The 14413-nt window shown below is 55.1% G+C and overlaps 1 long non-coding RNA gene across 1 annotated transcript; it reads right to left on the bottom strand.

The window, feature by feature from the left end:
* Positions 1–357: 357 nt before the first annotated feature.
* LOC119878504 lies at positions 358–1520 on the bottom strand. The gene is made up of 2 exons (XR_005386955.1): positions 1002–1520; positions 358–548 (listed from the first exon to the last, which is right to left on the bottom strand). It is a non-coding gene; the product is annotated as an uncharacterized LOC119878504 (long non-coding RNA).
* Positions 1521–14413: the final 12893 nt, after the last annotated feature.

Genomic DNA, 14413 nt, shown 5'->3' with positions numbered 1-14413 from the left:
GGGGGGTGTCGCAGCCTGGGATCCCTGGTGGGCAAGATGGGAGCCGGCAGTGGCGGGAAATCTCTAACTTCTAACTTCAGAGAAATGCAAATTAAAATAAATAGCATTATCTACACGCTCTCCTTTAGGACTGAGAAACATGAAGAGAGCGGATAGAGACAGACAGCACTGATGGTCCCTAGAGACAGGACTCCACTCCCATGCCTGGGTAGGAATAGATAGATGCCAGTAAGCTTTTTTGGGGCGGCTCTGCAAGTGACACCAATGTCACCAAAATGTCACAGGTGCCTGCCCTTTGACTCAGTTGCTTCACTACTAGGGATCTACAGAGAGAAATCAGAGCTCAGAGAGGCCCACTCACAGCCAGTGCAGCTTTATTTATACCCGCAATGGTGAAAAGGGGCTCTAAGGGCCGTGGGGCGCGTTCATCACCGAGACAGAGGAGGTCATCTCTGTATCTCCACAGGGAACCGTCGTCCAAGGGGGGAGCCAAGTGAAAACAAGAGTGTCACAAACAGCACAGATCCTGTGACTTCACTTCAAACAGCCTGGAGAGCGCACACCAACAGTTAACTGTAGTAGCAGCAGTGACGGGGGCGGGAACAAGAGAGAACTTTCATTTTCTCTTCTAAACCTTCCAGTGGTAACCACCAAAGGATACAGGCAGAAAGATGGAGGCAAGCATGGCCTTTTCATTGCCCAAAGAAGTCACTGAGCTCTAGGAGAGCCGGGTCTCTGTTCATAAACCTGGGGCCTTTACGGAGCACCTGTTACCTGCAGGGCCACCAGCTAGAGGGAAGGGAAGGCGCGGGGCGGGGCGGGGCGGGGTGGGGGGAACCGCTGCGCCCCTGACCTGAGCGCCCTGCGGCAGCTGCCGGCCCAGGCCCCGGGGGTCCGCCCACGCAAGGGTCTCTGGGTCACTCTGTCCCCACTACCAGCCAGGTCTTTCCTGGCACCTACACTGCTTTAGGCGCCTGAATGATTAATTTGCCAAATCTTACCAAAGCCCCCGAGGGAGGTGTTTTTCTCCCGGTTAGATGAGGAGGAAGAGGCTCAGAAGGGTCGCGGGAACTCGCAGCAGCGGGTTGGCTCCGCGAGCCACGCGGCCTCCGGCTCGCCTGAGCTGTCACTCCGGGGACAATGTCCGATTTGGGGATTTGGGGCGACGGCTCTGGAGTTAGACTTGGCTCCAGCGTCGGGTCCATTTTCTCAGCCATATGGTCATGCGCGAGTTAGTGATCCTTTCTGCAGCCCCGGCCGGGATCGGCTATTTATGGGGGCGCTTTGCGGATTAGAGGCGGCAATGGCTGTGGAGGGCTCGCGTGAACCCCGCACCCTGCTAAGCACTTTTACGGGCTTGGCCCACAGGAGTTGGCCCATTTTTCAGATGAGAAAACCGAGTCTCCGGGCTGAGGAATCTCGCCCCGGGCCCCAGGCTGGCAGAGGCGTTGGCCGCGTGCCCCCAGCAGCCTCAGTTTCCTCACCCGACACGCTCCCCGGGGAGCCGCGGAGGCCCCGCCCCGTCCCGGTCCCGCCCCCCCCGCGGCCCCCCCCCCTCCGCCCGCCCCGCGCGGGGAGTCTCAGCCCCGCCCGCACCGCAGCCCCGCACGCTCCAGCCAATCGGCGGCGGCGGCGTCGGGTGCACTCGGCCTCGCCCGCGGCCCTCCAGCCCCCGGCTCTCGCTCGCTGAGCGCTCAGTGCGCCGCCGCCTCCGCCGCCTCCGCCTCCGCCGCCGCCGCCGCGCCTCCGTTCGCTGACTCGGTAAGGCTGGGCCGAGGCTGCGCCCGCGGACGGCGCGCGGGCCTGCGGGCTGCGGCGGGCTCGGGGGGGGCGCGCGGGGACTGCCCGGGTCCCGACCCAGGCGGGGGCGGGGGGAACCCCCAGCATCCCTCCACCCGGACGGCGGGTTTCGCCCGGAGCCCGAAACGCGAGCGCGGCAGGGACTCCTCACCTCCCGCCCCGGATCGGATCGCGGGGGGCGGGGGGCGTCCGCCGGGGGCCGGTGTGCGCGCGAGTCCCCGGTGCGGGTCCGGTGCGGCCGCGAGAGGGATGCTCGGCCCCCGGACTTGGCAGGATGCGCCAAGCCCGGGACTAGCAGGGCCACTGGCTTCTTTGCTCGCTCCTCTCCCCCTCCTCTCCCGGGAGTGGATTGGGTGTGAGGGTACGCCCGAGGGTCGGCCCGCCGGCGGGTGCGGTGCCGGAGCTGGAGGGATGCGCGGGTCTCCGGATTTGGCTGGATGCCCCCGGCCCGGGGCCACGAGGGGCGCCGGCTCCCACATCCGCTCATCCCACCCTTCTCTTAGGAATGGTTTGGGCGTGGGGGTCCGTCCGAGGGGCGGCGAGGCTGCAGGACGGATGCTCGGCCTTCTGGACTTGGCTGGGCGCCGTCCACCCGCTCTCGATCCCGCCGCATCCCTCCCCCCATCGGGGTAGACTGGGTCTGGGGGGCCGTCCTGGGGTTCCAGGCGGGAGCTAGAGGGACGCTGGGGCCTCAGGACTCCCCGGCGCGCCGTCCGCCCCCCTCCCCGGCTGCCCCCGCATTGCAGCCGTCGGGACACGCCCTTGACGCGGGGCTCCAGGCGCGGCCCCGAGCGTCCGCCGGGGACCACAGGGGCGCCCGGCCGGGGTCTCCGCTGGCGGACGCCCCCCACCCCCCGGTGAGGCCCTGGGTGCGGGGCAGGTGGGCGCCGAGCGTCCGCCCAAGGTCGCGCCCCCCGCCGCGCGGGGGTGGGGGAGGGGCGTCACGTGACCGGGTCCGGGCTCCCTGGGCCCGCAAGCCCCGGCAGGCGCCGTCCGGAGCCCCGACGGGTGCAGCCCTGACCTCCGCTCCCTCAACGAGGCCACGACCATTTCCTTTCCTTTCGTTTTGCTCGGAAAGGCCGTGGGTCAGCGTGTTTGTTGGCTTTCGTGAAAGCTGGAGGGAACCAAGGTGAGGGCCGACTTGAACACCGAGAGTTAACCATCCCGTATAATTAACCAGGTTCGGTGCAGAACACGCTTAAGCAGTCCCCGCTCAGGACAAGGCTTTCGGTTCCTCGGTGCTCCCTGGGTTGAATTATTTAAAGGGAGATTGTTGTGGGGGAACTGGTAACTTTGTAAGTTGCCGAATAAAATAGAAATCCGTTTAACCTTTTGAAACGTGTATTTTGTTACACCATCCTCTTGCACCGGCGTCGGGTTTCTGGCCATTCCAGATATTCAGGCGTGTTGATTTCCTCCCGAACCTCAAACTAAGGGATTAGAACGTGGCTGGACTCCCTGGTTTTTTTTTTTTTTTTTATTTTGTGCCAGCGAACAGCACCCCTCCCAGCCCCCTTTCTCCGAAGTATTTAAGGTGACTCGCGGTGAGTGTGCACGGAGGACGACCTTAATGCAGATAGATGAGCTGGTCTTTGAGGGGAAGCAGGGTCTGGTGGGAAGGCCTATGGGGCCATCGCGTCCCTCGGAACTGAATGCAGCCTCAGACCGAGGGGTCTGGTGGTTGAGCCTCTGTGAGCCTGGGGGCTCCTCTTCGCCTCGAAACGACCCGTTTCCTTCCTGTGAAGCATTGCTAGACCCGGCCTCGCACCCTGAACTCCCATCTGTTGGAGTCCAACAGAAAAGGGCCACCTTTGGGGGCGCACATACTTTGTGTCAGGGTGGCAGAAACTGGCTTCCTGCGCAGGCCAAAATAAGCTTTCGAGTTGGTCCCGAAAACAAGTGGCCTAACCCGGAGGCCCAGGGAGTAAACCTGGCGTCCCCGCTGCTGCCGCCCTTGGCCCGACCCTGGACGCGCGGTAACCCAGCGGTCAAGCCTGGGCCTCCGGGGAGTCCTGGGGCCAGGGCCGCGCTGATGCAACCCGGCCCTTCGCGCCCATTCATAGAAACACTTCATTTTTCCTGGGGCGGGAGTCCCTTCCGGGCGCGCTTTGGGCGCCTGGGGCGCGGGGCTGCGGGCCGGCCGTGGGGCGGCAGCCGGCGCCCGCAGCCCTTCGGTGCCCTCGGGGTTGGCCACGCGGGGCCGGGCCTTCCCACGGACAGGCGCTGCGTGTCGCCGGGGGAGGAGGACGGGCTGCGCCGGCGATGCGCGCCAGCTCGCTCCGGAAGGTCTCTCGGAGCCGGGCGGGTGGAACAGGATCTGAGCGCCGGGGACGCGCCGGGCCGGGGGCGGGGCTCGGGTTAACCTTTCCCCTACTTTTCGCAGCCGTCACGTGACGCCCGCGGGGGGGGCGGGGGGGCGGGGCGGGGCGCGGCGGCCGCAGCTGCCCGCGGCGCCCTCGAGGACGCGTTCCAGGCGAGCAATTAAAGACGCAGGCGGAGCTCGGAGGGCGGTGGGGAGGTGGGAGGCGGAAAGCGCGCCCGCTGCGGCCCGGGGCTGCTGCTGCACTTTGATCCGGTGCAGTTTTTCCTTTGTTGGAGAAAAGGTTTAGTCATTCTGCGTGGTTCTTACCGGCAGGCCAGAGTGCTGCTGCCGCTGCCGCCGCTGCTGCTGCTGCTGGTGCTCCTGGAAGCCTCAACTTCGCTTCCGGAAGAATTGGTGCTGTTAAGGCTAAAATAAAATTGGCATGTTCAGAGTGCGTGTCACAGATTCTCTGCTGGCTTTGATGGGGCCTCTTCTCTTTCTCCCCAGATGCTTGAGCCACTCCTGAGCAGCTCTTGCCAGCACTGTTCTGTTTGACAGATAAGTAAGGACAAGCACAGGGTCCAACATGAAGGCGGTGCTTAGGGGACCCAAGGATGCGCAGAGTTGGCCTCCGCGCCCAGGTCCCCGCTCCGGGGACCACCCTCTCACAGTGCCTTGGGTGCCTGTAGAAAGAGTCTAGGCTGCACAGGGCGTGCTTAAAAAAAAAAGAAAGAAAGGAAGGAAAAAAGATCTGGTAATTAACACAAGTAAAGAATATGTTCTTTTTGTTGATTTCTGACGTTTATGCCGCTTTTTGTGAACTTCACCTTTTACCCAGCGCAAATATGGGTGGACCTTGGGTTCCCAGCAGGCCCTGGGTGGAAGCCAACTGACCTTTTTGGGGTAAGGTGATCCTGAGCCTCAGTTCTCTGGAATGTCCACCTTTACTTTCCTGTAATGTGGGTTGTTTTTCTGCCTGTTTTTGGAAGTCAACAATTGAAATTTTGCTGCTGCTTTAGGCTTGCCTCTCTCAGTGTACAGTATATTTGCCACCGTGGAAGGCTGCGAGATTGCACAAGATTATCAACTAGTTGTTGGACACCAGGTAACTCAGGTAAAAAAAGAAAGGACTCCATACCACCAATGCTGTGGGTTCACCACCCACCTGTCCCCGCGGAACCTGAGTGTTCTAGATTCTTTCTGACCGTCCCTGAGTGCCACCTGCTACCTTTGCTTCCCACGGGACTCTTAAACTTGCCTTCCTGCTGATTCCTGTGAGCCAAAGTGGCCTTTCAGATATTAATCCAGTGAAGAACATTTGGGATCCGTTCTCCCCTAGATTGCTGCACTTTTCTGATGCGGTGGGGTCCTTAGGGGCTGTGAAAGTCTGTGCCAGGGAAGCAAGCAGCAGACAGAGGAAGCTGTTACGTTCTTCCACCTGCCCGGTGCCCTTGTTTTGCCTTGTGACTGTGCTCAGGGATGTCTGGATGGGAGACCTGCAAGCTCCATACTTCCCACATCAAGGGAGGGACCAGTGACCTCCTCTTCCTACCAGTCTACTGGCTTCCTCCTGAGTCCCGAGGAGGCTGTTGATCCCCAGCGCACCCCTGTCTGGTCACCTCTTTGTTTCCGTGCCCTGGTGAGAAATACGGCTCCATGCAGATGGGACTCGTCCAGTTTCTGAGGAGTCAAGTTCTGAGGGTTAATTCCTTCTCTTTAGAAGCCCTGGCACCTCCTCCCACTGCCCCAGTAAAAGGTAATACGTGTTTAGGTTAAAAGCAAACACAAAATAACCTTGCCTTTAAGAAGTTTTCTTAGGCTGTAACTCTGACTTTACATTTTATGAAAGTCTTCCTCATTTATGAGATAACGCATCTGTCACTAATTTTCCTAAATGTCAACTCCTCTACTGCCCTTAAAAAGATTTAACGTGAAGAGTTTTGGTTTCTTTCTATTTTTTCAAAAACACTCTGTTGTACAATGGGGGGTTAAGGTTAGGGTACGATAAGGTGTACTAGAAATGGATCAGCAGCGCTCCTGCAAGCTGAATACCAGAGTGAGGAGGTCGGTCTGGGAGGTATCTGATGCTGGCAGGGCGTGCAGGGAACGGGGAGAGGGGGGAGAGGGGTCTAGGAAAGAAGTAGAGGGCAGATACACGTGGAAACCCACGTTCCTGGAGCATGGGACCATAGTTCGGAAGGTACAGTGTGTTCCTACATACTGTGGTGTCAGGCCTATTACTTGATGTGAGGGGGGCATATTCTGCATACTTGATGTGCCAGGAAACGATGTTAGGATAAGGCAGTGACATTTGTTCAAGGCCTCCCTCTCTGTCTCCTTGTCTCCCTGTCTCCTACACGCACGCGCGCGTGCACACACACACACACACACACACACACGGCTAAGTGGCAGAGCTGGAGTTCGAATCCAGATCTGTGTTCTCCAAACCTTGTGGCCCGTCTGTCTCCCTGTCCCAGGCTGCTTCCCAGACCCCTGTGCAGGCAGTGTTGGGTGTTAGCATTGCCCCCACCCCACCCCCCTGGATATGACACTGAATCAGCCTTATATGTGTTTCTGGATTTCCAGTTCCTCATCTGTAAAATGGTGCCTCTGACACCTGTTGATTTGTCTCATGAGTGGGGAGGATCCAGTAAGAGGCCAGATGTGAAAATAGTTTCAAGGGTATGAAGTAGGCATGAGTTTTAGCAAATAATACCATAGCCTCAGGCATGTTTTATGGATAGGACCATCCTCTCCAGGCCCTGAGCTGGAACTGGGGCTTGGCAAGGTCAGCGGCATCTCTGGGTGCCAGAGTGAGGAGCGTGCGAGGGAAAGCCACCTTGCCCTTGGTGTCAGGAACATTTGTGGGAACGATATCTTGCTCTGAGCAGAGGTTCAGGGATCTCTTTTGGGTGGAGGCATGCTTCTTCCAGCAGAGGGGCCGCCATCGGCATGGCTGGTGACACAGGTGCTTATGGATCTGCATCTGGAGAAAAATACTTGAGCGGAGCACAGATGATTGGGGCCTGGTGAGGCATTTTGTATTTTCTTCATAAAAACATGACTCTCGGTGACCTTTCCCGAATTCTTTTCTCTTGCGTGGATCATATTTCTTTGTATTTTTCTGATTGGCCATTATTTACTAGAGTGGGCACGATAGCAGGTGTACATTTGAATTTGCTTTATTTTTATGCTAGCTCCGTGGGCAGAAGTTGGGTTTTTCCGGAGCCATAAAACAAACTATAATGATTGAGAATTCCCTCTATAATCTGCCTTGACTCAGCATCCTTACCCCATAAACGTGAATGGTGCCCCGTGAAAGACCGTGCTGCAGGCTCTGCCCACAGTGTCTCCTCTGGAGAGTTTTTCCAGGGTTGGAGGCCCGAGCATCCTCCCTGGTGAGGAGTACGGCCTGTGCTGTTGGAGACCCTGCCTGGTGTTCCACGTGGCTGCTAAGCCGTTGCTTCCTGTGGGTAACCTTTCCTCAAAGGATTCCCAACACAGCTGTTGACCCGCTAGATGAGATGGGCCGCCCTTTGCTGGATTTTAATAGCAGGCTGAGCCCACTCCTGTGCGCGCGTGAATTGTGCAATTTAGTGGAGAGGCTGGTTCCTGTGAATAATTTTAGCGTTGGCACCAATCGTGTTTGTAGTTACTGTAGTTTTATTGCTGACTGCAATCACATCGTTTCGGTTACAACAGGATGACCTAATTTTATATTTGTGTAGCTTTAGGAATCTTACGTGGAACTTTTAATGGAGTACCTACCACTTAACTTGGGAGGTAGGCACGTGGTGTTTGGAGTTGGACGTGGGTCTGCTGGCTGTGACCTTGGGCAGGTGTCTTGGCACCTGCACGTTGATCTGCCCCTTGGTAAATTCTGTGCCCCTTCCCTGGGTTCTCCTGGGAATCAGATGGGTAACGCGGGTGAGACGCGGGTCATGTTGTCCAGTAGCTACAGTTTGGTAGAAGGAATATTTTTGTGTTTTCATTGTTAAAAGCACAGGAAAGAATCTGCTGCATTTGTCTGTCTGCCTACCTACCTTTCTCTCTCCTTATCTGTTGTTTTTAAGGTTAGGTTGAAAGACCTCTGACAGCAACTAATTACATATTTTGGATATCACAGGGCAGGTTTTACTGTTTGTTTATTACGGAGGTGATTTCCATATCTGAATTTCCCCCCCGGGCTGTTTTGGAAGCCAGCTAAGCACTTTGCATTGTGCTGACCTTTTACCTCCTTTCCTTAGCCAGCTGCCTGCCCCAGAATCCTGGCAGATGGGGGTGGCACTGGGCCAGCTCCTCCTGAAGGGTAAGGGGACTAGCTTAGGGATGGCTGATGTTATGATTGCTGGCCGCTGACCTTGTGTGAACAAATTATGGTGAGGAAGAGTTGATGGAGGAGGAGGACAAAGCAGGCACATATGAAAAATGAACTACAGAACAATTTTTTTGTCCAAAGATGTGGTGAGTGGCATTGGGCAGTTATCAAAATTAAAGTAGTCTTACTGAAACTAAGGTATGTGTTACGTCAGCCCCCACCCCCCGCCGGCAGCATTCACTTGGCATTAAGTGTTAGAGAGCTGTCTGTCTGTCGTCCTCAATGGATTCAGAGTAGAACAAGGATTTGTGTCCTGGAGACGCTCCTCACTTCCGTTGGGAGATTAAATGAAAGATTTTTTTTAAGTTTTTAAAAAGGTTTTTATTTATCAGAGAGAGAGGGAGGGAGCGTGCACATGTGAGATGGAGAGGCTGACTCCCCGCTGAGCATAGCCTGACTCAGGGATTCGATCCCAGGACCCTGATATCGTGACCTGAGCGGAAGGCAGATGCTTAACCAACTGAGTCACCCAGACGCCACCTAAATGAAAGATTTACAAATGAAAGTCACCTTCCAGCCTGTGTGGGGAGAATCACCAGCTGAAACCTGGTGGAACTCGGTTCTCTGGGAATGTGGGGTCAAAGGCAGCCTGCAGAAGGGGAGTTTGAAGCTAAGTGTGAACCCAGAAGATGGGAATGGAGAGAGAGCAAAGGCATCCCAGCTGTGAGTTGGAGTTAGCAGGCTCTCCCGGCCAAGGCCCAAGTGGGGGTCTGGCTTGGGAAGCTGTAGGAACAGCCGCATAATAGACCAGTGATGTGAATTTATAAAAATTGCCATAAATAGGTCGTTGCTCTCAACTCGGATCTTGGTGTCTTTCCGAGAGCAGATTAACATAAGATGCTTAAGTTCTCTGGTGCAGACCTTGTAGACTCTCTCTCCAGTAGTGGGCTTCATGATTTTTAAAGTAGCACGTCACATGGTTCCCATGCTCAGCCTGGGGGTGCAGCGCCCAGGTGTGTTCCAGGCCGGGAGGTTCATGCAAGCTCACGTCAGCTGGGGCTGCCAGGTGGGCACTCTCCACCAGAGGCGGCCAGAGGTGGTTTCTGCAGTGCCAGGAAAAATAAGCAGGTCCACAGCCCCACAGCATGCCAAGCCACATAGACCCAGGGGGCTTTCTTTCTATCTTCAGCACTTTGGGTAAATTTCTTCACATCTCAAGTGCCTCAAGTGGCCACTTCCTGGTTTACCCCTAAACTGGTCTGGCAGGTGCACAGCAAGAGGTGGCCTCTTGTACAGGATGTTGGGTGGACACGTGTTTGGTTCTCTAGCATGGACACCGGGGTGTGGAAGTGCGGGGCTGTGTACTAACACCATGTTTTGAGAAACCACCAGACTGGTGTCCATAGCAGCTGCACTGTTGTGCATCCCCAGCGGCAGCACATGGGGGTTCTGGATTCTCCACCGCCTTGCCAGCACTTGTTACCCTCCATCCTTTGGATTCTAGCCATCCTGGTGGGTGTACAGTGGCATTTGGCCTCAGTGTTGATTGGCATTTCCCCGACAGTGATAGGAGGTAGCATTGAAAGCATATATTGTTTTTCTTTTTCTTTTTTTAAAAATATTTTATTTATTTATTTATGAGAGACACAGAGAGAGGCAGAGACACAGGCAGAGGCAGAAGCAGGCTCCATGCAGAGAGCCCAACGTGGGACTTGATCCCGGGTCTCCAGGATCATGCCCTGGGCTGAAGATGGCGCTAAACCACTGAGCCACCTGGGCTGCCCCTTCTTCTTCTTCTTCTTCCTCTTCTTCTTCTTCCTTCTTCCTTCTTCCTTCTTCCTTCTTCCTTCTTCCTTTTCTTCTTCCTTCTTTCTTCTTCTTCTTCTTTTTTTTAAACGCAGGCTCCGTGCCCAGCATGGAGCTTGCACTCAGGACCCTGAGATCAAGACCTGAGCTGAGAGCGAGGCGGACGCCTAACCGTTGACGGAGCCACCCAGGCGCCCCTGTGATTGTAAATGTTTTTAAACACGAGTCTGTGGATGCCAGGACAGAGGGTGGGATTTTCACTTACTAGATTTGCACAGGGAGTTCTTCAAACCTTTGTCTGCAGATACTGCAAACCTGGTTCTGCAGATACTGTCTCGCCTGCCTCCCTGACAGAGGTCAGACCCCTGAGCAAACACTGGACCCACACCTTCAGATAGAATTGACTGCAGACGCTATGTTTAGGTTCCATCTCCTGCCATTAATAATCCCTCACATCTGTATAAAGCCCTGGAAAGAGCTTATAAATCATCCCGAGGGTGGCCAGTCCGTAAGTTTGTTTGGCATGCTTCACTCTCTGCAGAGTGATCTCTGTGACACCTGCCTCCTGCCACATGTGTAGCCTGCAGTCTTTGTGGGGAGGGGTTAAGAGGTGGCCTTGAGGCGCTAGCAGAATCCTTGAGCCACCTGGATAGCTTTTTGAGAACAGGATTCAGAGCTGTTGAGGTGCCCTCTTCAACATCCTGCATTATCTGCAGGAGCCCTTTGCTTGGAGATCTTGCTGCTTTCAGACATGGGATCTGTTTCTTCAGAATCGGCCAGGCTAGGGAGCTTGGCTCCATGCCTGCTGAATAACACGTAGATAACCATGAACACTTTGCAGGTTGCGTTAAGCTAAGGTGATTCCCAGTGGATTGAGTTTTGCCGACTTGCTCTTTGCCTCCATGATCATGAAAGCAGGTTGTGTGCTGACTCTTCCCAGGTGTGCCCAGGTGTGCCTGTCCCAGCCTCTCCCTTTGCCCCTAGCCACGTCACATGTGGTTAAGTCCACACACCACTCCTCTGCTCCCACCCCCGACTTGTCGTCCCCAGGCAGAGACTCTCCTGTGTCAGGCAGTGGCTCTTCTGAGCCAGTGATCAAGCCTGAAGCCCCAGGGTGCCTCTGAAGCCTGTCTGGCTGGAGCGGGTTGTCCTCCTCACCCCCACTCATGCCACTTTGGGCCACTGTCTCCTGGAAGACTGACTGCCCTTACTTCTTACTGGTCTCACGCCCTGCCCTGCCCACCATCCATACTGCAGCCAGAGTGGTCTTCTGTCTGTTAAAGACTTACTCATTTGAGAGAGCATGTGAGAGAGCATGAACGGGAGATGCAGAGGGAGAGGGAGAGGGAGAGAGAGAATCTCAAGCACACTCCCCACTGAGTGCAGAGCCATACATAGAGCCTCATCTTGCCACCCTGATACCATAACCTGAGCCAAAACCAAGAGTTGGATGCTTCCTCAACTGAGCCACCCAGGCGCCCCCAGAGGGGTCTTCTTGAGACAGAAACAGTAACTTAAAGCCCCTGGATGCTCTTCCTTCACCCTTAGCATAAAACCCAGCTGCCTCCCCTGGCTGCCTGTGGGTCATCCTCTCTGACCATAGCTGCCTGCTCTTGACACCAGCCACCCTGTCCTTGACCTGCCCTTGACCTCTGCCCAGAGTCCTGTTTTACCTTTGGGCCTGAAAGGCTTGCCCTCCAGCTGATCCTTCTGGGCTTCCATGTCATCTAGGAGGTCCCCTCTTGGACCCTCTCTACTTTTTGGCCTCCCTATGTGAGCTCTAGAGGGGCAGGAGGAGGACTTTACTGCCAATGTCTGCATCCTCCCCGTGGCTGGCATGTGGGAGGCAGTCAACAAACGCTTGCCGAAGGAGCAAATAAATGCAGGCCGCATGCCTCTCTGGGCCTGTAATGGAACCATTTGTTCCAATTAGCCGAAGACTAATAAGCTAGTTTGGCTTTTGTAACTGGGCATCTTTGAAAGCATGACACCTGTTTATATTGGTAGGTCCTCCTCCCACTCAGTAGGCTTCAGAAGGTAAAAACAGGAGAAATTGTGATAAGAAAACATACAATTTTGGGTTTTCATTATAGTTCTTGGTAGCTTTTCCCCCTTCTGTTAGCTTCCTTTTTATTGTGGGGCATCCGGTATAGAGCTTAGGAAGAAGGAGCATGGTCCCGGGGCTCCAGGAGGTAGCAGAGGGGCTGGCTGTGCCGGAGGGAGCCGTGAGGTGCATCCTGAGTCCCCAAGGAAGAAGACAGGAACCATGAGGAAGGGAGCCGGAATAGACCTGGCTCTGAAGCCGTTGAAAGGAAACACACTTTTATTGGTTGAGGCAGGGCAGCTAGCCTGAGCAGAGACACCCATAGACACCCACTCCGGAGGATTCTCTGTGTCTCCTTTTCATGGAGTCTTCAGTGGCGCCTGAGCCGGTCTCTCAAGACAGCAGCCACATGCATCCCCCAGAGTCCAGTGCTCCTGCCTGGACACAAGGGGTTCAGGGCCATCAGGGACTCATCTGTGGACTCTCTGGGTTTCTTCTGTGCCAGACTCCAGGAGGTTGGTGGGTGGCAGTGAGATTGGCAGGTGGCTAAACGGCTGCCAACTTCCTGGGTCAGCTGGGTGTGGCCTGGAGGCCTGATGGTAGGGGTGGGGGTGAGGTTCCACTCCTGGACTCCACCGGCCACCCCGGGCCTCTGAGCAGAGGGGACAGTGGGCTGGGTAGTGCTGGACAGGTCGGGGAGGGGCCAGTGGCCCCTGGAATTGGGTCTATTAATGGAATATGAAGTTTGTTAGATGGCTGGGAAAGACTAAATTCAGAACACATCCCAGGTCCAGGTAAGGGGCTAATACCTGGTAAAATGCTGGTTGTGTCACACTGTCCCCTTCTCCTAGGAGATTGCCGAAGATGGCGGAAGCTCACCAAGCCGTGGCCTTCCAGTTCACTGTCACCCCAGACGGTATCGACCTGCGGCTGAGCCATGAAGCTCTTAAGCAAATCTATCTGTCTGGACTACATTCCTGGAAGAAGAAGTTCATCAGATTCAAGGTTTGTGGATCCTTGTTTAAATCTATGTGGTGCTCAGCTAGCACCTGAGAATGCGTCTGGGTGCTGGTGCAGGATGGGTGTGTCAGTGCTGACGGGCACGGGGTTGGTACTTCATCGGGACTTATGAAACACTTCCACATGTACTGGCTCACTGAGTTCTTTTACTTTTATTTATGTATTTATTTTAAAGATTGTATTTATTTACTCATGAGAGACACACAGAGAGCCAGAGACATAGGCATACGGAGAAGCAGGTTCCATGTGGGGAGTCCAGTGCGGGACTTGATCCCAGGACCCTGGAATCACAACCTGAGCCGAAAACAGACGTTCAACCACTGAGTCACCCAGGTGTCCCAGGCTCACTGAATTCTTGAAGAAATTCTGTAAGGCAGGCAGGCTGGTTTGGCACCCTGTAGGCAGGTGAGGCGGTTGTTCAGGGAAGCAAAGACTAAAATCCACGTCTCTGAGTTCAGAACTCTTTACACCTTGGAGAAGGAGGATCGTTTCCAGCTGTACGAATCGCAGTGAGTTTATCTAACAGATGCCTCGCTGATAAGACAGTCAGATGTTGAAATATATGCATGTAAATTCAAATAGAGTTGACTTCACATGTTCTCAATTCTGTTTACCTGAAAGACTGGAAATTTATTCACTTTTTTTAAAGATATTTTATTTATGAGAGAGAGCACGCACATGAGCAGGGGGAGGGGCAGAGGGAGAAGCAGACTGCCTGCTGAGCAGGGGGCCTGACTACAGGGTTCCATCCCAGGACCCCAGGACCGTGACCCAAGCCAAAGGCAGACGCCCAACCGAGCCACCCAAGCTTATTTTTTTTATTCAAGCACAAGTCTCGTTTTCCACTTAATCATTATTTTGAAAATCATAGGAGGAATAAGATGCATGTTTGGAAAGAATTCAAGTGAGATGACAGTTCATCAAGTTACCTGCCGCAAGGAATGAGGAAAACTCATAACCGTTTATTTATTTTCCAGTTTCCTTTTCAGAGGGTGTAGCTCAGACTAGCGCTGTTGAGAAGGCCAAGGAGCCAGAGTAGGTGAGAGCAGTGACTCAGAAGGGCGACAGGCCCCCTGGGAACCGGCCTGGCTGGGCAGGTGCTGCCCCGGGTGGGGGTGGGGGT

Source organism: Canis lupus, unplaced genomic scaffold, assembly GCF_011100685.1.
Source record: "Canis lupus familiaris isolate Mischka breed German Shepherd unplaced genomic scaffold, alternate assembly UU_Cfam_GSD_1.0 chrUn_S1672H1866, whole genome shotgun sequence".
In the NCBI taxonomy this organism is placed as follows: domain Eukaryota; kingdom Metazoa; phylum Chordata; class Mammalia; order Carnivora; family Canidae; genus Canis; species Canis lupus.
The sequence above is the reverse complement of the archived record's forward strand: the minus strand, read 5'-3'. Positions and strand labels throughout refer to the sequence as shown.